This window comes from Schistocerca serialis, chromosome 12 (genome assembly GCF_023864345.2).
Source record: "Schistocerca serialis cubense isolate TAMUIC-IGC-003099 chromosome 12, iqSchSeri2.2, whole genome shotgun sequence".
NCBI lineage: Eukaryota > Metazoa > Arthropoda > Insecta > Orthoptera > Acrididae > Schistocerca > Schistocerca serialis.
The window spans coordinates 14828214-14853950 of NC_064649.1; the positions used below are offsets into that span (position 1 = coordinate 14828214).

The 25737-nt window shown below is 40.1% G+C and overlaps 1 long non-coding RNA gene across 2 annotated transcripts in view; it reads right to left on the reverse strand.

The window, feature by feature from the left end:
* The window catches only part of LOC126428122 (uncharacterized), a 31172-nt gene extending 6657 nt beyond the window's left edge, over window positions 1-24515 (reverse strand). Inside the window, exons 1-3 of one of the 2 annotated variants that reach the window (XR_007576779.1) lie at window positions 24379-24515; window positions 18673-18812; window positions 9641-9774 (exon numbers count right to left, since the gene is read on the reverse strand). This is a non-coding gene — a long non-coding RNA (uncharacterized LOC126428122). Of the gene's footprint in view, window positions 1-9640; window positions 9775-18672; window positions 18813-24378 lie in introns of those variants that run through there. The other variant, XR_007576778.1, reaches the window with a different exon arrangement.
* Window positions 24516-25737: the final 1222 nt, after the last annotated feature.

Genomic DNA, 25737 nt, shown 5'->3' on the forward strand with positions numbered 1-25737 from the left:
AGGTACGTGTCTGTTGTGCCTTGTCAGACACCTTTATCGAGGAAAATGGTGTGCCTCAGGGTTCTGTCCTGAACGTTGTTCTCTTTACTATTGCCATTAGCCCTATAATGGCCTGTCTCCCGCCGGGCACCTCCGGCTCCCTGTTCATCAACGAAATTGCTATCTAATGCAGTTCTCCATGGACCTGTCTCATTGAGTGGCATCTTCAGCAATGTCTCGATTGTCTTCACGCATGGAGCATCGACAGTGACTTTCACTTTTCCACTGACAAAACTGTTTGTATGAATTTCTATCTGCACAGTTGGTTTCTTCCACCATCTTTACATCTTGGGTCTTTTGCTCTTCCGTTCATTGAAACTACAAAATTCCAGGGGTTTGTGCTTGATAGGCAGCCCACTGTATGTGGCCCTTCAATGTTCTCAATGGTACTTCCTGAGGAGCAGATCAAACCGTGCTCCTCTATTAGTACCAGTCCCTCGTCTGTTCAAAACTAGACTATGGGTGTTTCATTTATGTAGCTGCACATCCATCCCTCTTGTGCCATCTTAATACCATCCACCATTGTGACATGTGTTTGACCACTAGCGCCTTTTAGACTAGCCTGGTTCAGGGTCTAAATGCAGAAGCTGCCGAACTACTGCTGTCCTACTGCCGTGACTTTCTCCTCCACAGGTATACATGCTGTTTGTCTGCCATGTGTGGCAACCCATCCTGTGACTCCTTTGATTGCCAGTATGGGGCACATCCCTCTTCTCTGTTACCTCCTGGAGTTAACTTTTGGCTCTTGCCCTGGCAATTTAACTCATTTCTGATGGAGGAAGCCAGGCTGTTAGAGGGAGGAGCTTAAAATCTCCACAAAATGGTCATCCAAGAAGTTGGAGATAGCAATAGAATCCATGGTGACATTGTCTGCTACAGTTGGGCCAGAAATAGGGGAATGGGTTTGGTCCCAGAGAGCTGTCGGAGGTTGGCCCACAGAACAGAAGAGGGAGTGGAACTGTTAAAAGGACTAGTGAATGAAATCCAGCTAGCTCTTTTGCTATCCTGAAGAATGCAACTCTGTGCAGACAACTGTTTATAATGAATGCAGTTGGCCATTGTAGGATGACGGTTAAAAATACGGGGTGCACGTCTTACATGGGAGATGGTTGCTCGAGTACGTGTCAGAGAGAATGGATGACTCGAGACGATGGGCAAGCTGGGCAGTGCAGAAGATGACGATTGATTTGTGGGGCGCTCAACTGCGTGGTTATCAGCACCCGTACAAATTGCCCAAACTATGCTCAGTCCGGTCTTGCCACTTTCATGAATGATGATGAATCGATGAGGACAACACAAACATCCAGTCATCTCGAGGCAGGTGAAAATCCCGGACCCCGCCGGGAATCAAATCTGGATTCCCGTGCTCGGGAAGCGAGAACGCAACTGCGAGACCATGAGCTGCAGACCAGTGCAGAACGATAGGTCCAAATGGGAATAGGTTTGCATGAAGTTTGAAAGGAATGTGGGTGCTCCTATGTTAAGACAGAAGAGGTTACCATATTTACTCAAATCTAAGCCGCACTTTTTTTCCGATTTTTGTAATCCAAAAAACCGCCTGCGGCTTAGAATCGAGTGCAAAGTAAGCGAAAGTTCTGAAAAATGTTGGTAGGTGCCGCCGCAACTAACTTCTGCCGTCGAATATATGTACCGCTACACAGGCATGCTTTGCAGGCACAAAGATAAATACTGGCGCCAAAACCTCTGCACCAGTAAAAAAAAAAGGGTGGAAGATGAGCTTTTTTCTCCGCCCCGAGTTTCGACCACTGCATTTTCATACATTATCCAACAAAGTAAATACAAATTCCATATTGTTCATCTTCGAATGTAGCAGCATTCCAATGTACTACGAAAATCCAACTTGCAAGACTGTTTGGGATGTTCATCAATATGGCCAACTCTACGTTGTGAATTTTTTCCTATCTGTGAGAAGAGATGGTTGGTAATAGGAACTTTTATGAATTGTGAATCACACGCAGTATTCTCTTAACTATAAGAATAATACGAATATAAACATTTTGCCATGTATTCTTTCGTGTTTGCTGCTATCTCATTTAAATCCTGTCTGCCTAATAAACTATGAAACTAGAGTGAGACAACAGCAAACGCGGAAGAATATATATATCATGTCATGTTTATATTCGTATTATTCTTATGCCTAATAGTGATACAGTCAGAATTGAAGCACGGCCAATTGACTAGATTTTTAAATCTAAGATGACTAATTTCTGTGCAGAACATAATGCACTAAAGAGGCGTCTGCAAAGATTTTCAAACGGAGAAAAATTTTTGCTAAACTCTCGTTCAGTACACCTTCTATCATACGCAGCCTATTATTTGTTGATCACTATCAAAGAAAGCAGCAGTGTAAGTAACAACAAATAGCAGTCTCTTGCCATTGTTTCGCTAATGAGACGATTCCTCTCTCTCTCTCTCTCTCTCTCTCTCTCTCTATCTCTCGCACACAAAAGCAAGCCATGCCGTGAGCGGCGACAGGCCGTAAACACTCATTATCAGAATGTGACAAACAATGCATGACACAGTACAGTAATGCATTTTCAGCTTAGAATGACATAAACACCTATAACAAAGAGAGCAGCACTTACCAGATCAAAGAAAAATAAGCAATCAATTCAAACCAGACGAAGCATGTGAAAAAGGAAGGGTACCTGTATAAATACGGACGGAGCACTTGACGCATAGCAATGGCTACCTGGTAAAGCTTAACTGCTAAGCTTACGACTCGAACCAAACTACTGTAGCTGTATCGTCATTTATTCAACCTAAATTGTCTCTCATATTACAATGGACCAACTTTGTTTCGATTTGGAGGTGTGGCCTAAAACTTTTCCATCCCCTTGAATTTCGAATCTCAAATTTCAGATGTGGCTTAGATTCCAGAAATTTTTTTCCTTCATTTCTATTCTCATTTTTCAGGTGCGGCTTAGCTTCAAGTGCGGCTTAGATTCGAGTAAATACGGTAAATTGATTGAGGTCAGCCAAGAGGCCACCTCTCGGACAGGTTCTGGGAGAACCCCAAAGCGGATGGTGCGCATTAAAGTCACCGAGCAGTAGCTGAAAGGGATGAGGTAGCTGCCAATAAGCTGAATGAAGTCTCCCCTGGTGACATCCAATGTTGGAGGGATGTGAACAGTGAGGAAGAAAAGGGCAAACTTCAATAGCTTGATGCCGGGTAGTCAGGGAGATGGGTTGACTATAAATGTCAGCCCATATAAGCAGCGTGACTTCCCCATGAGAGGGAAGATCAAAATGGACCAGGAAGAAATGCAAGAGCTCCAAGCGGCCATGAGGACGCAATTTTGTTTCCTGAAGGCAGAGAACAAGTGGACGCTGCAATTCTAAGAGCAGCCGTAAACCCTCTTTGTTGAATCAAAGACCACAAACGTTCCACTGGAGGAGAGCCATAACAAGGAAAAAATGAAGGGGTGTCACCTCACCTATCACTGAGAGCCAGCCTTCGAAGACTCACTGCTGCAGGGCACAGAGGCGGGAGGATCCTGCTCCATGAGGTCTACAGAAGCGTCGGCATTCTCCTTCTGTCAGCCTGCAGAGTCCAGGGCAGACAAACAGTTGATGGTGTGCACCGGTGACACGGAGATCGGCCGAACGAGGGTATCACATGGTAACACTGTTGAAGAGCATTTTTGAGTCAGCGAAGGAGAAGACCATTTGCCTTTGTTTGACTTCTTTGAACCTTTCCATTTGGCAGAGGAAGATTCAGATGTTGGTTGGCTGGAGGGACGTAGCAAGTCTTCACGGGAGTATTCCTTCTATCCTTTCAGGCCTGCCAGTTGTGTAGCTGGTGACTTTGCTCTGCAAGGTAAAAGTTTGGCAGCTGGAGGAGGATACGGGATGCTACCATGATGCTGGGCGATTTCACAACCACATTGTCCTTGGTGGAGTGAGATGTTGGAAGAACAGTACTGTAGGTGCCAGACAGTAGAACACAGAGTTTCCGACTAGCCAAAAACTTGCAAGCGACAAAGTAAGGCACTTTTTCCTTCACCCGGATCTGCTTGGACAGTCCACTCATCGAAATATATGGGATAATTGCGGGAGGAGGTGACATGATCGCCATTGCACTTGATGCAATGGGGAGAAGGAGATGGACAGTCACCCTCATGGCCATCCCTACTACATGTTACACATCTGGCTGGGTGTCGACAGGCTCTCGAATGTCGTTGTAACGATGACACTGGTAGTAGCACATCAGGTTCAGAATATATGGTCTGACTGTGAAATTTGATGGAAGAACCACTCTATCAAAAGTGAGAAAGACAGTGTTTGTGGACACTAAAGAGGCATCAACTTTTTTCGTCACCTGATGGATTGCAGTGACACACAGATCAGAGAGGTACATTTGGATTTCTGCCTGCATCAGACCATTGAGCAGCCTAGTGCAAATAGCACCATGTGAAGAATTCAGCGTTCGATGGGCTTCAACGCAAACAGGATAGCCATGAAGGAGTGAAGCTGCAAGCAGTTGTTGTGCTTGACAATTTGATGTAGTTTCCAAACGCAAAGTGCCATTGCATGCACAAGAGCAGGATTTCACAGAGCCAGGAATTGCATATCATGTTTCTGAATAGTAAACGGATTTACCGTAGCGAATGACTGAGCATCTTTAGTACATGAAACCATAAGGAACCGTGGTGCAACTGGGAGGGTATTTGAATCATTAGCCTCATTTTGTTTATGTTTTGTAGCTGCTGACTGTGAAGATGATTGGCTTATTGCCATAAAACCCCCCATGATTTCCCACGTCTGATGGCATGCTCCTTCCAACAGGGGGCCCCCTTCAGAAGGGGTGCACCTGCTTTAGGTGACTGTTCACACCTCAGGTCACACTTCCTGAACACCTGATAGAGGGACCAATAGGCAATTTGGGAAGGTTGGAGCTCAGGCAATCATCCCTCCTTGGCCCTGGCCTGTACCAGAGGGTTCGTGCGAACCCCACTTGTTGACCTGGGGCTGGGAATTATGCATTATCCAGTCACTTGTTACATATCAGATGCATGGGCCGACCTTCAGGAGTGCATAAAGAGGAAGAATAAAAAGAGAACCTCACACACCAAAGTGGAGGAAAGATAGGAGAAGGTGAACGAAGGAAGAAAAAAGCAACAAAAACAGTGGAGAGTAATCTGATATTGACTACCAAAAATGCAGAATACACCTACAAAAACAGCCCAGACATGTTCCCCAAGGGAGGGGAAAAAGAACAGGTTGAGGATAGACATGCAGCATGGAAGGGAAAAGATGAGGCAAAGAATGGGGCCTGGTGGTAGCCAAGTACAAACCCGCAAAAGAGTGGTGAGCCCCCTCCAGTGGTAGTTCAAGTGTACACGCCAATATCAGCTCATGGCAACAAAGAAAGGAAAATGAACTATGAAATAGAAGACATTATCCACAGAGAAGCAGAGGAAGAGCAAACATCATAGTCATGGTTGCCTGGAATAGTGTGGTTGGGCAAGGTAGTGACCTAAACATCATGGGGCAATTGGGTTAGGAACAAGAAATTACAGGAGGAGTGATGGTGGTGGAATTCTGTTGGCGGAACAACTTGGTGGTGATGAACACTTGATTCAAGAAAAGGAAGAGTAAATTGTACATATGGAAGAGCCCCAGTGATATTAACAAATATCAGACAGACTACATACTTGTCAAATGGAGGTTTTGGGGCAGCATAGAAGATACCAAGACATGCTGCCTGATGATGTCAGTTAAGGTCTTGGCCATTGGGTTGCAGGTATCAGTACAGTGCTGTAGAGGATAGGACAGTGTGGGAGGAGAAAGCAAGGATGGGACCTGGAAAAGCTACGAAAGAAAAATTAGGCAGTAAGAGAATCCTTGGAGCAACAATTTAGTGAAGTGTGAGGTGAAAATGCAAGCATAGAAGTGCAATGGTGAAATGTTACTCTGGTTTTGTTGAATATTTTAAGAGAGTGAAGTTGGGAGGGAAACAAAGAGAGTGAGGAAACAAAGATACCGAGGAAATAAAGATAGTGAGGAAACACAGGATCACCACTGAGATGCTGCAAAAGATGGAGGCAAGGAGTAAGTGTAAAAATGTTAATGAAGACAAATACAAAAAAGTTAAAAATGCACTCATGAAAGAAACAAAATGAAGGAAAAGTACATAGAAGAAATTCGCAACGAATTAAAGCAACTACAAAGCAGAGGAAGGTACAAAATCACATACTAGAAAATGAAGGAACTGAGAGGGAGAGAGAACAAAGGAGTAAGAACCTTTGGAATAGAAGATTGTAGAGGATATATAGTTACTGAACAAATACACATTGTGAAAATATGGGAAGAATATGTAAAAAACCTTTATGATAGGGAACACTGTCCACTAGATGTCAAAATAGGGACAGAGGAAGCTACTGATGAAGATAAAAAGGGCCCAGCATACTGACAATGTAGACAGAGAAGGCAATTAAGGACTAAAGCTACAGGAAATGACAACACACTAGTGGTTTTGTTCAAAGAAATCTGAAACAGAGGTTTGAAACTAATGACTCAACTCATCAACAAAATTTATAAAACTGGACGTCACAAAGGGTAATCTTGAGAAGAAACTGGACGTCACAATGGTTACTCTCAAGAAGAAACCAAAGCCACGAAATTTAGTGACTGCAAAACAATTGGTCTGATCTCACACATGGTGAAGATCATTCCAAGAATGTTCAACAGGCAAATGGTACACGAAACTGAGGAAGTAATAGGAGAGGACCAGTTTAGATTTAGGAAATGAAAAGAAACCAGGGACATAATTGGCATGGTGAGGATTTTATCAGAGAAGGTTTTGGCTATTAATTAAAAAGTTTGTGCTTCTTGTATAGACTCGCAGTAGGCCTTTGACAAAGTCAAATGGACAAAATTGATGAAGGAGATAGGAATTCACTGGCGAGATCAGAAACTAAGTCTCAACTAGTACGTGAGGCAAAGAATAAAGCTGCAACTGACCTATGGAGAAACTAACAGTGTGGAAAAGAGGAAGAGGAGTAAGACAAGGATGCTGTCAATCACAGAGTCTCTTCAACCTGCAAGGAGAATGGCTGGTGAGAGGAAAGCTTTGAAAAGATGTGGAAACTTCAGGATAGGACAACTCATCAACACCATCAAGTAAACAGACGATCTGGCAGTGCTCGCCAAAAATCAGAAACCAATTAGTGGATACTGGAACAAAATATGGAATGGAAATCAACACTGAGCAATCAAATGTGATGGGGATTACAAACTGGGAAAAACCTTTGAGGATAACTGACGAAAATTGAGAATGTGATACAGCTGGAGTACTTGAGAAGCTCACTGACAAAGGATGCACACTGCACAAATGAAATTTTAACAAGAATCACCATGGACAAAGCTGCATTCAAAAAGAAGAGCACTCTTCTGACCAGCAATTGGGGCTGGAATTAAGGAAGAAACTGATCAAGTGCTACATCTGGAGCATTGCACTGTCTGGACCATGAGGGAAATTGAGAAAAAAATACCTGGAAAGTTTTGAAATGCAGTGCTGGAGAATAATAAGGAAGATCAAGAGTGCAGTTCGGTGACAAACGGCTATATACTGAAAAGATCAGTAGAGAAGAAAACTATTCTGTATAATTCAGAGGAAGGTCAACAGGATCAGACACATACTCACACACGAGGAGCTCATACACAACGTCATCAGAGGGAAATCAAACAGAATACAAGATGAGGAAGAAGAATAATTCAATATCTGAATGACACGAAAGATGAAAGGAGATGCAGTAAACTGAAGGAACAAGCTCAAGACAAGGAACATTGGTGTCAGAAATTCTCCATACAATGACATCACCATGCCACTAGGCAGAATACTACATAACAACAATAATAATCGCACCAATATAGATTAAACTGTGGTTTAGTACAATCAAAGACAACTATTTCTAGACATTCAAGAGAATACTGCAGTGCGTAAGAAAAGTGTGTTGCAGATTTTAGAGGGGTACGAGCCGCCAACCCGTCCTTCATCCTTTTCTTCCCTTGTAGATGCCTGTCGGTCCCAAATTGACAAGCAGTCCTCCAGTACTGGTCAAATAAATGTTTTCTAAGCTAAAATCAAACAATGGAAAATCCAGGATGGAATGTAAGAATATTATGAAAATAAAAATTGCTACTCACCATATAGCGGAGATGCTAAGTCACAGATAGGCACAACAAAAAGACTGTCGCAACATAAGCTTTTGGCCAACAAGGCCTTTGTGTCGAAAATAGAAGATGCACGCATGCGCGCGCACACACACGCACACCCACATCCACACCGACACACGCGAATACACACAAACACAACTCACACACATGACTGCAGCCTCTGGCAGGAGGCTGCAGTCGTGTGTGTGTGTGTGTGTGTGTGTGTGTGTGTGCGCGTGCGTGCGTGCGTGCTGCATTTGCAGACTCGCATGCATGCCAGTGTTTGTGTGTGTGTGTGTGTGTGTGTGTGTGTGTGTGTGTGTGTGTGTGTGTGTGTGTGTGTTGTATTTTCGACAAAGGTCTTGTTGGCCAAAAGCTTACATTGTAACAGTCTTTTTGTTGTGCCTATCTGCGAGTCAGCATCTCTGCTGTTTTCCAAGCTACCCCCTTTGTGTTTTCTCAGGATTCTTTCAACGAATCTGACATTGGCCTTTCCTATTACTAGTTTTATGTAGTCATTTAACTGTAAATTACTAAATATGCTTATTCCCAGATATTGCTTCTTAAACCCCTCATAATAAATTCCAAGTTGAACTGTGCTTTGGAGTCTTCGTTACACTGTAGGTCCTCTTATAAGTGCCTGGTTATGTACTTCAAAAGTCAGAGGAAGACAGCAGCACAATACCTCAAGTAGATATTGTTCCTGGTAAAGAACTGTGGTGTTAAAACCAATGTTTAAGATGAGGCCAGCATATCTTTATTTAACATTATTTCAGGCAGGAAACAAAAGGCTGTTGCTTGGATGAGTACATCATTATTTCTTATTGACAGTAAATGCTTTGCTTATTGCAGTTGTGTAAGCCAGAAAAGAAAGTAAGTCCATAGTCACATAATCTAGTACTGGGGCTCTCACCTACCTCACTCACACACCAGAAACGGCACACTCACTAGGTAATGAATTCATGTCACAAACAACAGAAAAACAAATTGGATACCATGGCTGGAGCCAGAGTCATCATATGTCAGATCTCTTAAATGTTAAAAGAAGAACTAAATGTAAACAAGTGAAATCGGGGTGGACGAACAGCTGATCCAATGGAGCTATACGAATAGTTTCACGTGGTATGTTGCACAGAACTGTTACAGTATTGTGCTGGTATTTATTTGGGGCAGTGAGTAGTGACCATGCATACGCCACTCACTTAGAGCTAGGTTGTTGATAAAATATCAATACATCAATACTTTTTCCAGAAAATATACATATCTATTGGAGATATTTTTTTCACCGATATATCAATATCAAAACAGCAATATCAGGTGCCTATATTTTTATTTCATATTATATTTTTTCGCAATTTTCAGTAAATATTTGAAGTTGTTTCTTTCAAATTGTAGTAGAACATAATTTTATTTTCAGTGTCAACAATCTTACAACTTCTTGAGCTTTCATCACGTCCAATCTTTCTCAGTTTGGTGATGACTCCATGGCACAGTTCAGTTTTTAACACCACTAGTGTGCTATTTCTTCACACGGGCATTCTTCAAAAACAGTTACTGAAAATATACAACAAAAATCTAAATGACAAGATTGGTTTTTGCCATGAGTGGAGATGTGTGAGGAGAAATGCTGACATAATTGGTGCTCGGCACTACCAACAGGAACTGCAATGTTTAACTTCACCATGCAATTTTGACACTACAATTGCTAGGTCGCTGGCGTTTGCTCAAATGAAAAAGCAGGAAAGTCAACATGAAGTGTTCTGGACAAATCCAATGTGCAACAAAACTGAATGAGGGACCCATTGGTCAACTTATATTGAGCCACTTACATGCAGTTACCATTGCTACCAAAGTGGTTATTGCCTAGTGTGAACATGCATCATTTTCCTTTAAATCCCTGCTCTAAGGAGTATAAGCTAGCTGCTAGCTTGTTGATGTACAGAACATCTAATAATAAATCAATACTTAATAATGCCCCCCCCCCCCCCCCCCCCATGAACCATGGACCTTGCTGTTGGTGGGGAGGCTTGCGTGCCTCAGCGATACAGATAGCCGTACCGTAGGTGCAACCACAACGGAGGGGTATCTGTTGAGAGGCCAGACAAACGTGTGGTTCCTGAAGAGGGGCAGCAGCCTTTTCAGTAGTTGCAAGGGCAACAGTCTGGATGATTGACTGATCTGGCCTTGTAAAATAACCAAAACGGCCTTACTGTGCTGGTACTGCGAACGGCTGAAAGCAAGGGGAAACTACAGCCGTAATTTTTCCCGAGGGCATGCAGCTTTACTGTATGATTACATGATGATGGCGTCCTCTTGGGTAAAATATTCCGGAGGTAAAATAGTCCCCCATTCGGATCTCCGGGCGGGGACTACTCAAGAGGATGTAGTTATCAGGAGAAAGAAAACTGGCGTTCTACGGATCGGAGCGTGGAATGTCAGATCCCTTAATCGGGCAGGTAGGTTAGAAAATTTAAAAAGGGAAATGGATAGGTTGAAGTTAGATATAGTGGGAATTAGTGAAGTTCGGTGGCAGGAGGAACAAGACTTCTGGTCAGGTGACTACAGGGTTATAAACACAAAATCAAATAGGGGTAATGCAGGAGTAGGTTTAATAATGAATAGGAAAATAGGAATGCGGGTAAGCTACTACAAACAGCATAGTGAACGCATTATTGTGGCCAAGATAGACATGAAGCCAACACCTACTACAGTAGTACAAGTTTATATGCCAACTAGCTCTGCAGATGACGAAGAAATTGAAGAAATGTATGATGAAATAAAAGAAATTATTCAGATTGTGAAGGGAGACGAAAATTTAATAGTCATGGGTGACTGGAATTCGAGTGTAGTAAAAGGGAGAGAAGGAAACATAGTAGGTGAATATGGATTGGGGGACAGAAATGAAAGAGGAAGCCGCCTGGTAGAATTTTGCACAGAGCACAACATAATCATAGCTAACACTTGGTTTAAGAATCATGAAAGAAGGTTGTATACATGGAAGAACCCTGGAGATACTAAAAGGTATCAGATAGATTATATAATGGTAAGACAGAGATTTAGGAACCAGGTTTTAAATTGTAAGACATTTCCAGGGGCAGATGTGGATTCTGACCACAATCTATTGGTTATGAACTGCAGATTGAAACTGAAGAAACTGCAAAAAGGTGGGAATTTAAGGAGATGGGACCTGGATAAACTGAAAGAACCAGAGGTTGTAGAGAGTTTCAGGGAGAGCATAAGGGAACAATTGACAGGAATGGGGGAAAGAAATACAGTAGAAGAAGAATGGGTAGCTCTGAGGGATGAAGTAGTGAAGGCAGCAGAGGATCAAGTAGGTAAAAAGACGAGGGCTAGTAGAAATCCTTGGGTAACAGAAGAAATATTGAATTTAATTGATGAAAGGAGAAAATATAAAAATGCAGTAAGTGAAACAGGTAAAAAGGAATACAAACGTCTCAAAAATGAGATCGACAGGAAGTGCAAAATGGCTAAGCAGGGATGGCTAGAGGACAAATGTAAGGATGTAGAGGCCTATCTCACTAGGGGTAAGATAGATACCGCCTACAGGAAAATTAAAGAGACCTTTGGAGATAAGAGAACGACTTGTATGAATATCAAGAGCTCAGATGGAAAACCAGTTCTAAGCAAAGAAGGGAAAGCAGAAAGGTGGAAGGAGTATATAGAGGGTCTATACAAGGGCGATGTACTTGAGGACAATATTATGGAAATGGAAGAGGATGTAGATGAAGATGAAATGGGAGATATGATACTGCGTGAAGAGTTTGACAGAGCACTGAAAGACCTGAGTCGAAACAAGGCCCCCGGAGTAGACAATATTCCATTGGAACTACTGACGGAAATGGGAGAGCCAGTCCTGACAAAACTCTACCATCTGGTGAGCAAGATGTATGAAACAGGCGAAATACCCTCAGACTTCAAGAAGAATATAATAATTCCAATCCCAAAGAAAGCAGGTGTTGACAGATGTGAAAATTACCGAACTATCAGCTTAATAAGTCACAGCTGCAAAATACTAACACGAATTCTTTACAGACGAATGGAAAAACTAGTAGAAGCCAACCTCGGGGAAGATCAGTTTGGATTCCGTAGAAACACTGGAACACGTGAGGCAATACTGACCTTACGACTTATCTTAGAAGAAAGATTAAGGAAAGGCAAACCTACGTTTCTAGCATTTGTAGACTTAGAGAAAGCTTTTGACAATGTTGACTGGAATACTCTCTTTCAAATTCTAAAGTTGGCAGGGGTAAAATACAGGGAGCGAAAGGCTATTTACAATTTGTACAGAAACCAGATGGCAGTTATAAGAGTCGAGGGACATGAAAGGGAAGCAGTGGTTGGGAAGGGAGTAAGACAGGGTTGTAGCCTCTCCCCGATGTTGTTCAATCTGTATATTGAGCAAGCAGTAAAGGAAACAAAAGAAAAATCGGAGTAGGTATTAAAATTCATGGAGAAGAAATAAAAACTTTGAGGTTCGCCGATGACATTGTAATTCTGTCAGAGACAGCAAAGGACTTGGAAGAGCAGTTGAATGGAATGGACAGTGTCTTGAAAGGAGGATATAAGATGAACATCAACAAAAGCAAAACAAGGATAATGGAATGTAGTCTAATTAAGTCGGGTGATGCTGAGGGAATTAGATTAGGAAATGAGGCACTTAAAGTAGTAAAGGAGTTTTGCTATTTGGGGAGCAAAATAACTGATGATGGTCGAAGTAGAGAGGATATAAAATGTAGGCTGGCAATGGCAAGGAAAGCGTTTCTGAAGAAGAGAAATTTGTTAACATCCAGTATTGATTTAAGTGTCAGGAAGTCATTTCTGAAAGTATTTGTATGGAGTGTAGCCATGTATGGAAGTGAAACATGGATGATAAATAGTTTGGACAAGAAGAGAATAGAAGCTTTCGAAATGTGGTGCTACAGAAGAATGCTGAAGATTAGATGGGTAGATCACATAACTAATGAGGAAGTATTGAATAGGAATGGGGAGAAGAGAAGTTTGTGGCACAACTTGACCAGAAGAAGGGATCGGTTGGTAGGACATGTTCTGAGGCATCAAGGGATCACCAATTTATTATTGGAGGGCAGCGTGGAGGGTAAAAATCGTAGAGGGAGACCAAGAGATGAATACACTAAGCAGATTCAGAAGGATGTAGGTTGCAGTAGGTACTGGGAGATGAAAAAGCTTGCACAGGATAGAGTAGCATGGAGAGCTGCATCAAACCAGTCTCAGGACTGAAGACCACAACAACAACAACAACAACTTAATAATGTACAGAAAGTACTGGTTGAGAATTAAGAATTTTGAGTCATCTCCTTTAATCCTAAATAAATCAAAACTTAAATATACAGCTCTAAAACTGACAGTTCATTTACAGTGTGCTGCCTATATTTTTAGAGGCCAGTATATCGACACCTTTTTTTGAAATATCGAAGGCCTATAATGATATCTTTAAAAATATCAACAGTCCTACTTAGAACACGTCAGGTAGGCAGTCTGGTAATGGAGAGGAAGCATAGCGGTGGGATAGGGTGAGGGTCAAAATTCTACAATGTCACCTAGGCTTGATTACAGCAAGCAGATTCTGATGGATGTAGACTGCACTAAGGAGTACACCAAGCAAAATGATGAAAAAGCTGAATTAAAAGAATTAAAAGATGCTTGACAATTATCTTATAAAAGCCAGCTTACATATACCTCTCCCCCAGGGGAGTGCAAAGACAAGACTAGAATAATTATACCACTAATTACAGACTAATAAGAGCACTACATACATTAATGGAATAGAAAGGAACATTGACCTGTAGTACATGGTAAGTACTCTACGCCATGCACTTCACTGGTTTACAGAATATGTACGCATATGTGTAGTAATAAAGAGGGTTGCACAGGATAGACTAGTGGAGAGACCTGCATGAAAGAAGTGTATGGCTTCAAGACCAAACCAACATGAAATTTTCTCATTGAATGTCCTTCAAATGGAGATCACTTATTTGCTTATTGCCTTTATTGCTTGTATTTCCTTCCTCGTGTACTTATGAGACAATCTTGTGATTTATGCTGACTTTGTTCTAAAATATTTGTGTATTGCTATACAGAGCTGTGGCTATGGTTGCCAACAGCACCATGCGGTATACTGACTGTTGGTTGCATACTGCACCCAGCAGACTGTGATCAAAATGCCAGCAGTATCAAAAGGGGACTGGGATGAGGTGTGTCTACCCATATCAGACACATGCACTGATGCTGACTGCAGCTCCAGGTCTCACTGGCCCAGTGAATAACTACAATGATCAGCTATGTTACCATTCGATGTTGAGCACAATTCGAGGCAGAAAGAGGAGAACTCAGTGACTTTCAATGTGGACTACTCATTGGATGTCACCTGAGCCACAAATCCATGAGGTGCATTTCAACTGTTCTAAAGCAACTTCTTCCTGTCGGTTAAATTTTGCGTCTGTAGCACGTTATCTTCGTGGTGTCACAATTTTAATGGCCAGGAGGGCACTAATGTCAAACCATTGCTGTGCCTAACAATGTATTTCAATTTAAATGAAGAAAACACATTGCATGCTCTTGTAAGCTAAAAGCACAATTAATATGCTGCATTGTTAGTTGCAACAGGCAGAAGATGTGTTTTGTTGGTGCTGTACATTTTAGTGATTTTGGTCCAGACAAACTCACACTGCACTGTTCTTCTTCGGCACACGAGTGCAGAAGTGTGCACAGAATCAGCAAAGTGAAAAATCCATGCAATACGGACTTTTTTTTATATATAAAGCCGACTTTGGAATTTTCCTTTGTGTGAGACCATGTGCACCAGAATCGTGTGCCGATTTGAAGTTCTAGATTCACTTATTTTACTGTTCGTGTTGCTTCTATGTAATCTTTCACTGATTGTGTCGATAACCATTTGCATTGTGATATACTGTGAAATGTCAAACATTTGCAAAAACCACTAATACATTGTACTGTTATCGTCAACTACAGGCTTAAACTTAACTGTGTCACCCAATCACCCAAGATCCAGAGCACCATCAGGGCCGAGACAGTGTTCACTTCCTCGTCATCATACAATGGGTAACAGGTGTTGAACATCTGGGAGAGCTTGATTTTATGATTGTAGAAACACATCTACAGAAATTAAAAAGACTGATTCCATTCCAGCTTCGACACTTAATAATGCAGCCCTCCAGTCCAACAATATCAGTTTTTAAATGCAAAACAAATTCGTGCTGCTGAAATTCACTGGAAGCTTATTGAAGTTTATGGTGCAGGTGTAATGGATGGTGTAAATGTGCATAAATGGTGTAGCTCTTTAATGAAGGAAGGACAAATGTTCATGATGAAGAACAATCTGGACAGCCTACTGTAATGAATGAAGATTTGACATAAAAAGTTGATTAGGCAAATCGGCAAAACAGGCACTTAACTACTGACGAGCTGCATCAAAAATTTTCACAAGTTTCAAGAGCAGTAGTTTATGACATTGTTCATGACAGACCACTACAAGAAAATGTGTGTGAGATGGGTCCCAAAATGTTGACAGACTAACACGAAGCAAAGCTAACGACATATTCTTTGTCCGTTTTGAGTACTATCACAAGAATGGTGAAAAGTTCATGAGTCACATTCTGACCAGTGATGAAATGTGGATTGTGCATTACACTGCAGAAAATAAATGTCAATCCAGTGAGTGACATTATTCAAACAACCTTAAGAAACCACAAAAATTCAAACAAAAACCTTCAACACGGAAAATCATAGCCACGGATTTTGGAATCAGAAAGGCATTCTTCTGTTAGACCTTTGCCAAGATGAATGATAATAAATGCTGAGAGACACTGTGAAACATTATTAAGGCTAAAGGCGTGCTATTCGAAATCGCTGGCTGGGACAGCTCTCTAGAGGCGGCGTTCTGCTTCACAACAATGTTCTGCCTCATGACGCAGCAAGAACAAAGACATCTACATATATACTCCACTAGCCACCAAGCAGTATGTGGTGGAGGGCACAATTCACGCCAAAGTCATATTTCCCCCCTCTGTTCCACTCGCGGATCGCACGAGACCCCCTCTGTTCCACTTGTGGATCGCACGAGAGAAAAACGACTGTCTGAATGCCTCAGTACGAGCTCTTATTTCCCTTGTCTTTGAATGATGATCATTACGCGATTTGAAAGTTGGTGGTAATAATATATGCTCTACATCCTCGGTGAAGATTGGGTTTCGGAATTTAGTGAGCAGCCCCTTCTGTTTAGCGCGTCGTCTATCTGCAAGTGTGTCCCACTTCAAACTTTCTATGAGATTTGTAACGCTCTCACAATGGCTAAATGTACCAGTCACAAATCTTGCTGCTCTTCTTTGGACCTTCTCAATTTCTTGAATCAGACCCAACTGGTGAGGGTGCCATACAGACAAACAATACTCTATGACTGGACGAACTAACGTATTGTAAGCTATTTTCATTTGTTGAAGGACTGCATCGCTTCAGGATTCTACCAATAAACCGCAATCTAGAGTTCGCCTTACCCGTTACTTGTGTAATCTGATCACTCCATTTGAGATCATTTTGAATAGTCACACCCAGATACTTGACTGATGTTACTGCTTCCAAAGACTGATCATTTATTTTGTACTCATACATTCATGGGAATTTTTACCTTTTTATATGCAGTAGGTTACAATTAGTAATATTGAGAGGTAACTACCAGTCATTACACCACGCATTTATTTTCTGCAAATCCTCATTGATTTGTTCACAACTTTCGTGTGATACTATTTTCCTGTAGACTACAGCATCAACAGCAAACAGTCTAAGGCCGCTGTCAATACCATCAACCAGATCGTTTATGTAAAACGTAAAAAGCAGAGGATCTATTACGCTGCCCTCAGGCACACCTGAAGTTTCTCTTGTTTCTGTTGAAGTTACCCTGTTCAGGACGACATACTGCTGCCTGTCTGTTAGAAAACTTACTATCCAACCACATATGTCACTGGATAGACCATAAGCGTGCACTTTTTGTAGCAAGCGACAATGCGGAACTGAGTCGAACGCCTTTCAAAAATCGAGAAATATGGCATCAACCTGGGAACCGGTATATAGAGCATGTTGTATATAATGCACAAAGAGGGCCAGCTGTGTCTCGCATGACCGCTGTTTTCTAAAACCGTGCTGGTTTCTGCAGATGAGCTTCTCAGAGTCTAGAAAGGTCATTATGCCTGAACACAAAATATGTTCCACGATTCTACAACAAATCTATGGCAGTGAAATTGGCCGGTAATTATGTGCATCCGATTTTCTACCATTTTCATAGATTGCTATTGACCTGGGCCTTCTTCCAGTCCTGTGCAACTTTCTGCCATTCCAATGATCTCTGATAGATGATGGATAAGAATGGTGCTATATTTGTAGCATAGTCAACATAAAATCTTACGGGGATACCGTCTGGGCCACATACCTTTCTGGCGCCTTAAGGATCTCAACTGTTTTACAATCCCAGATACACTAAACACTATGTCAGCCATCCTTTCGTTTGTTCAGTAATTGAAAGGGGGAATGGTGCTGCAGTCCTGTATCGTAAACGAGTTTTTGAAAGCTAAGTTTAGAATTTTGGCCTTCTATTTATCATCATTAGTTACATTACCCATACTGTCAGCAAGAGAAGGTATTGAATTATTTGTAGCATTCATAGATTTTAAATACGACTAAATTTTTTTGGGGCTGACTATGAAGATATTCATTAATGACACTTTTATTTGCTTTCCCAAACAAGAAAACTCTATGCTGTTTTTTCCACTGACATAGAAGCCACAACGACTTTATGGTCACTAATACCTTCTTCTAGATTGTTGTTGTTGTGGTTTTCAGTCCAGAGACTGGTTTGATGCAGCTCTCCGTGCTACTCTATCCTGTGCAAGCTTATTCATCTCCCAGTACCTACTGCAACCTACACCATTCTGAATCTGCTTAGTGTATTCATCTCTTGGTCTCCCTCTAAGATTTTTACCCTCCACGCTGTCCTCCAATACTAAATTGGTGATCCCTTGATGCCTCAGAATATGCCCTGCAGCTTATCCCTTCTTCTAGTGACGTTGTGCCACAAATTTCTCTTCTCTCCAATTCTTGCAGTGTCCCCTAGGTCTTTGCACTGATTTAGAAGGCTTGATTGTAATCCAGTCGTCTGGACCAAACCTAATATTACAACAGTCGACTGCAGCTCCCAAAACTGCCAACTCTTCCAGCACTGCTGCCAAATCAGCATCTAGTTCCACTATAAACTGCTGTTTACCAAATACTGTGTAACAAAACTGACAATCACTGCATTTCCAGAGGTGACACTCTTACATTAATACTGGACATAAAATGGCATTATAATCTATGAAAAACAAAAATAAAGCAATTTACATACACAGACATTTGCATACTTACGGGTATAGTATGACAAGGATGGAAAGGTAGTTGGCTGTGACCATATAGTAGGAATCATCCTAAATTTCCTGAATTTATTTTGAGAAACCATGGAAAACTCAAGTCAGGATGGCTGTATGAAGACTGGAGCCTCCATCCTCCTGCAACAGTTTGCACATTTGTTCATAATAACACTGATGGTATTTAGTTAGTGTGCGGCGGAAAGTGTAAACTGCAAGTGTGTTAGCTCTACAAATATAAACGTAAATTGAACGAAAAATGTACGACATACATAAAAATCAGTGAATACTGCAGTCGTAAATGCATTGTGCATGATATTATAACTCAAGTGTCCGGAAATTCGGTCTAGAAGTAGTAAACTACTGGTACGTATATGAAATCAAATAAAATGGCTCACGAGTGTGATGTGCGCAATGTTCTACCACGTGGAAATACAACAGTTGAAAGTGAAAATATTCCATGTCACAAATGTGTAACAGATATTGAACATTTAAAAGAGAGTATCATAAGCATGCAAACAGCAATTAAGACTTTAAAGAATGATTTAACGAAACTTCAAAATGAAAATACCTAACTGTTAGGTTATCTGAAATCAAGTGCACCAATCAAAACAAAACCAACAAAAACTGTAAATAGTGAGAAAGAAAAGCAGCATGAATGGACCAGAAGCAAAAATACTACAGCGTAGGACTCAAGTGTTTGTGTTATGAAGTGCCCTGACAAAACCAACAGCGTTAATACAAATGAAAACTGTAAAAAAAGCAATCGACCAGTGCCCCACAAAATGATACACAGTGATAACAAGAGACAGAACATATTAATTCTTTCTGACAGTCACCGTTGTCACTGTGCAAAAATTATGAACAGTTCTCAAAATCAAAAACACTACATCTCTTCTGTAATAAAACCAAACGCACAGTTAAAGGACGCGGTTTGTAACATAGACGGTAAGATGAAAGAATATACGAAAAACGACAGTGTCATCATTTTAGGTGAGACAAACGACATCCTAAAGAAATTTCAGGATTTCAAATGTGCCTTAATAGATTCTCTTCATAAGACAATCCACACAAAAGTTATCTTGTGCACAATTCCGTACAGATACGATGTACCAAAACTGAACAACAGAATCTATGCTGCAAACAAATTCTCAATGAGGACAGCAAAAAATTATGAGCATGTAATGGTAGTGGACGTCAATACATTCCTCAGTAGAAGCTATTATACAAAGCTTGGACTTCACTTGTGAATGGAAGGCAAAGAGAAATTATGTAGACATTTACAACTAGCAATAAGTGCCAATCTGCAAATACCGGCTGCAACATACATAGAATTTGAAGACCTTTCAGCAAATATGACAGTGAAAATACAAGAAAAATCAGCAGCAGAAATGGACTTATCCAACTCGATAGTTATGAAAGATAAATGAGCAGGCGCAAAAAAGAACTGTACTACACCTTCATCAGTCAAAGAAGACACAGCGAAACAAAACTACCATCGATTAAACCAAGCTGTGCTACCGGCAAAAGCATGTAACCAAAAAAAAAGCAGCAGAACCAAGTTCCACACCCGAAGATATTCAAGATACAACAAGAAGAACTGGGCACTGGAAACCAGAAGCAGTACCTACAGGAGACCCACTAAAGACATCAGCAGATCCAGTCTCAAAAGAATCACTAAGGACATCTAATTTTACATGTATCAGTGAACACAAACAATCAACCACTACCACCCCAGCAACAGGAGGAAGTTCAGCAATTCCAGTGAGAAGAAATGTAAGGCGACCATGCCATCTACAAGATTTTTTATTCCCAAAAAGCCTCAAGACCAAATTAGGATAACTAGTGCACCTATCAACACCACCTAAAGTAGCAGTCCTTGCAGCAAAAACAGAAACCACCTCAACATCGACCACACAAGTAAAATGGCCAGAGAGATGGAGAACTGCCACTTTTCACCATCAGGACATTTTCTTATGACCAATGGAAAAAACCAACTCGTGATTCTAGATGAGAATGAAGATTTCTCACACAATTTAAATTCAGGAATAAAGGTAAGTGGTCAACCAAGTACAATCAGAACAAACCTAAAATCTCACCAGGTCACTCTTCTTCATCAGAATATACAGTCACTTAGGAATAAAGTAAGAGAGCTTGAAATCTTGCTATCAAGTCAACTCAGATACGTTAATATACTGTGTTTAACTCAACACTGGCTGAAAGAAAATGAGTTAAAGACAGTGAAAATAACGGATTATGTGTTACCAGCACAAGCTTGTAGAAATAAGTTTACACATGGAGGGAACTGCATATACATGAAGAAAGATATTGAATTCAATAACTTAGACAATGTTGAATCCTTAAGCACTGAGAAAGGTTTTGAAATATCAGGCATAGAAATTCCAGCATTCAAGTTAATTGTAATATGTTTATATAGATCTCCAGATACCCACCTAAAAAAATTTAATACTCAGCTTGATACTTTACTAAATAAACTAGTAACAAATCGAAAAACAGTTCTTATATGTGAAGACCTAAATGTAGACTTTAATAAGCGGAGCAATTCAAAATCTGAGCTGATGAACATATTGACAGCCAAAAATGTGGAGATTACAATCCACTCCCCTACATGTGAAACGAATCATTCTAGCACTACCAAAGACCAATAATAATAAGCTCCAAAACAAAATATAAATCAGTTGTAATAAAAGCTGGACTGGCAGACCATCATGCACAGGCTATAAGCTTTTGTGTAAACACCAATCCATCCTATAATTATATGAGGAAGACTACTCACATGGGCAGAACTTTCAGTTATATTGCAGTACAAACATTCCAGAATTATCTCCAACAAGAATCATGGGAGATAGTATATAGTACAGAAAATATTTCTGATAAGTTTCAGACATTCATGAATATTTTTAAATATTATTTTGATCTTGCTTTTCCATTGAAAGCCAAAACAACGCAAGCCACTACAACTAACAAGTGGATTACTAATGGTATAAGGAAATCTTGAGCTAGAAAATGGTACCTTCACGATATTGCAAGAAGCTACTACACAACTCAGGAGTTTGATAGTTACTTTAAAAAATATAAATCTATCTTAAATAAAATAATAAAGGAGGCAAAGAAACAAGACAATGACAAATACATAGAAGATGCTTCAAACAGAACCAAAGCAATCTGGCAAGTTGTAAAAAAAGAAACCAAATCTTACAAAAGTAGAGTTAATAATATAGTATTAAAGGCTGGCTTGGAAAACATTAATAAGCCACAGGAAGTAGCTAATATGTTTAATAACTATTTTATAAATGTAACAGAGAAACTACTACAACAGACTCCTAATAGAAAACAGCATACAGAAACAGGGAAAAAAGTATCAAGCAGATCAGTGTTTCTGTACCCAACAAATGTAGAAGAAATAAGGTTACAATAAAAAGTCTCAAAATGAAACACTCTGCAGGTGTAGATGATATAACTGATTTCATTATAAAGAAGTGTGGGGACTTGATTACTGAGCCCTTAACCCACCTACCGGCCTATTTTTTGCTACAGGAACTTTTCCTTCATGTTTGAAAATAGCAAAAGTAAAGCCATTACACAGGAAAGGAAACAAAGATGATGTTTCCAACTACAGACCACTGGCACTTCTTTCTGTTTTCTCAAAAATATTAGAAAGACTTTTCAATAAGAGGCTAACAGACTTCTTAGAGGTAAATGGCATTCTGTCAGAATTTCAACATGGATTTAGAGCAAGCCGCTCAACTGAATCTCCAGATCACTCCTTTCTATTAGAGGCACTGATAGCATTAGACAACAAAAAACTTACCATGGGCATATTTTTTAGATTTGTCAAAGGCATTTGACACCATAAATCATGACAAATTGCTAAACAAGCTAGAAAATCTTGGCATTAGGGGAACAGCTAACAACTGGCTCAGCTCTTATCTTAAAAAACAGGGAACAATATGTGGAAATAGATCAAGAAAGGGACAATGTCATTAGGAAATATAACTCCAAGCTACTGACTGTTAAATATGGAGTACCACAAGGATCAGTAATGGGTCCTGTTCTGTTCTTACTCTATGTAAATGACCTAAACATAAGCAGTGACAGCAGTAAAACATTTCAATTTGCTAGTGATACGAGTGTTCTAATTACACGTAACTCAGAAGAAACTCATTTAAAAAAACATAAAAGAAACCACTGACAGGCTAACACGTTACTTCGATGACAATGACTTAATAATAAACACTGAAAAACTGTAGCTATGGATATACACACAGCACAAACAAAAAATCTGATATCACCCAGTCTAGAGCTATACGGACAGACAATTGCCAAAACAGCCTGTACCAAATTTCTTGGACTTCACCTACAAGACAACTTGAAATGGAAAGCACATATTGAGCAGATGAACAAAAAATTAAGTACATCTTGTTTTGTGCTGCGTACATTAAAAAATTATACCAGCTACAACACCCTTCAGTGTTAATATTATGCAGTTGTACACTCTCACCTCCGGTATGGGTTTGTGTTCTGGGGAAATTCTGGAGATGCCAAAAAAAAAAAAAAAAAAAAAAAAAAAAAAAAAAAAAAAAAAAAAAAAAAATCGCATCTTGTAGACCATTGTTTCAAAAAAGGATGATCCTGCCACTTCCTTGCATATATACGCTTGAAAATATAATGTATTTAAAGCAAAAGACAAAAATTGGATGTACATGTTCAAAGCGCCAACACAAAGTTATTTCGAAACAGCCTTATCCATCCTAGTATCAAACTATACAATGCCTTACGAGATACCATTAAAACATACAAAACATTGGTCACTTCATATCAAAACTGAGGTCGTACTTGGTTGATCATCCTTTTACACAGTATATGAATACCCACAAAACTAAATTTTGGTGTGTTTACCCAATGTAGTCTCATTCAGATGAACATTTGTATTTTATCTCTCTGTATATGGCGTAAGAACATTTATTTAAGTATTCATCATTAATTGATATAATAATGTGTGTTATTATGTACAAAGGTATATTATATGTAAAATTGTTAATATTAACAAAAAAAATCCAAATATCTCTTGCAAATTGTGCAGCTGCAGATGAAAACGGATCAATAAATCAAAATATGATCATGAAAGAGAACACGTAAGCGCGATTTCCGTGCAAGACTGTTTGAAAATAAGAATTATTTTGCGGCAAATCAGTTATATATAATTTAAGAGTAGTTTTTAAGCTTAAATATTATGCACACCACAATGAAACTTATTTTACGAGAAAATATGAAAGTTGTTAATTTAGATTTTAAGATCGCTTATTGTCACAGAAACGGTGGATAGGTTAGTTCACACCAACTGCACAATCGAGATAAAACGAAGTAATTTGATGATATTCAAGTAGTAGTTTTGTGAAAACTGGCGTTATACGAAACTAGTACGTGCAATTACACAAAATTATTAGTATTTTCGTAAAACTAAATGCTCAAACTTATCTATAGCTCTGGGATATAACGTCGATGCGGAGTATTTTCTCACTAACAAATATCATCTACTAAGTACTGATCAACTTAATATATTCCAATAGCTGAGAACGCACTGAACCTATGTAAATACGAAACTTAAAATAGTTGCGTCTAAGCTACAGTTATAGCTAACCAGGAAATCAATTCAATAATTAGAATCTTGGGCTACATTACAAACCTATATTTCGCCGCAAGTTCCATTCAAAACGAGTAATCAAAAATACTGCCGAATATGATGAGCTCAAATTCAAAGCAACTACGAATAACCTCACTAGAACGTTGAATAATTTCAATTCCAGCGCTCCGAATATTAACTTCGTTCCTCGTCTCTCATTGGCTACCTAAACTATCTTCCCATTGGCTACGGGAGCTGACGCATGGCCAACATAGACGCTTGGAAAAAAGGAGCGGTTGAAACGATCCCGATATGAACTGAAAGACTGGCATATTGGATTTTATTTCTGCCATCAACTTTTCTGCTGTTAAAGAACCTACATATGCACCAATTTGCCTACCGACCTATCACGCACACTGTTTCGCCCAACAAATTATGCTGTATGAAGCGCTATCGTGGCAGGCATTCCGAGAATCATCATCCACTGTCACTGCCAGTTGAACAAACGTTGCGTTGAAATAAGGCTAAAGGTAAGCCAGCTGCCCAGATTCTGCAGGACCGTCCATCAATGGAACATCTAATCTCGCACTGGAAGAATTAACAAAAATAAGTCCCGCAAAACACCGAAAATGTCCCGCATTTTTGTAATTTTCACATTCCATCAATCACATCTTATTTACATACATCGTAGGAAGTATCGACCGAATTGTCAATACAGGATCTCTGTTTGACTATATGCGATACAATTCGTTGACGAGCGAAAACGAAAGAGACAGAAATACAGCATAAGAACTTTTTAGCCAGTACATCTCCGGCGAAAAGTTGACCGATTAGTCTGTCACGTGTAAGATATTAACAAAAAATCACCTGGCTTTCCTTGGGGCGGGAATGTGAGAGAGAAAATACTGACATTATGACAGCAACCTAGTTGCGCGTGCCTCATACTACGCAATGGCTAGCAAATGAATGTAACACAGATGTAACATGAAGTCTTGAAAACAAATTATAAAGGCCCTCATGACATGAAGTACTTACTTGTAAAAAAAAATGAAATTGAATGAAGGGTTTCATAATACAATAAAGCCTGAGTACATACCAATAGAAAGATGACTTCTCCAGTTGCCCCCACTCGTCGATATGACGCTGCCGATGGAAAAATAAACTTTGCCGCCTTGCAGCAAGAAGACCTCGCAGTGAGCAAACAAAGATTTAATACATTTTTGAAATCAAATACTTCATTCTTATTTGAAGTTGAAGCAACCAACATTTCAAAACTATAAAAGCTGAGTACATACCAATAGAATGAAAACTTGTCCAGTTGCCCGCTTTCGTCGATATGACGCTGCCGATGGGCAAATAAAATTGCCGCCTTGCACCGGCAAGACCCTGCTGTGAGGAAACAAAGATTTAATACATTTTGGA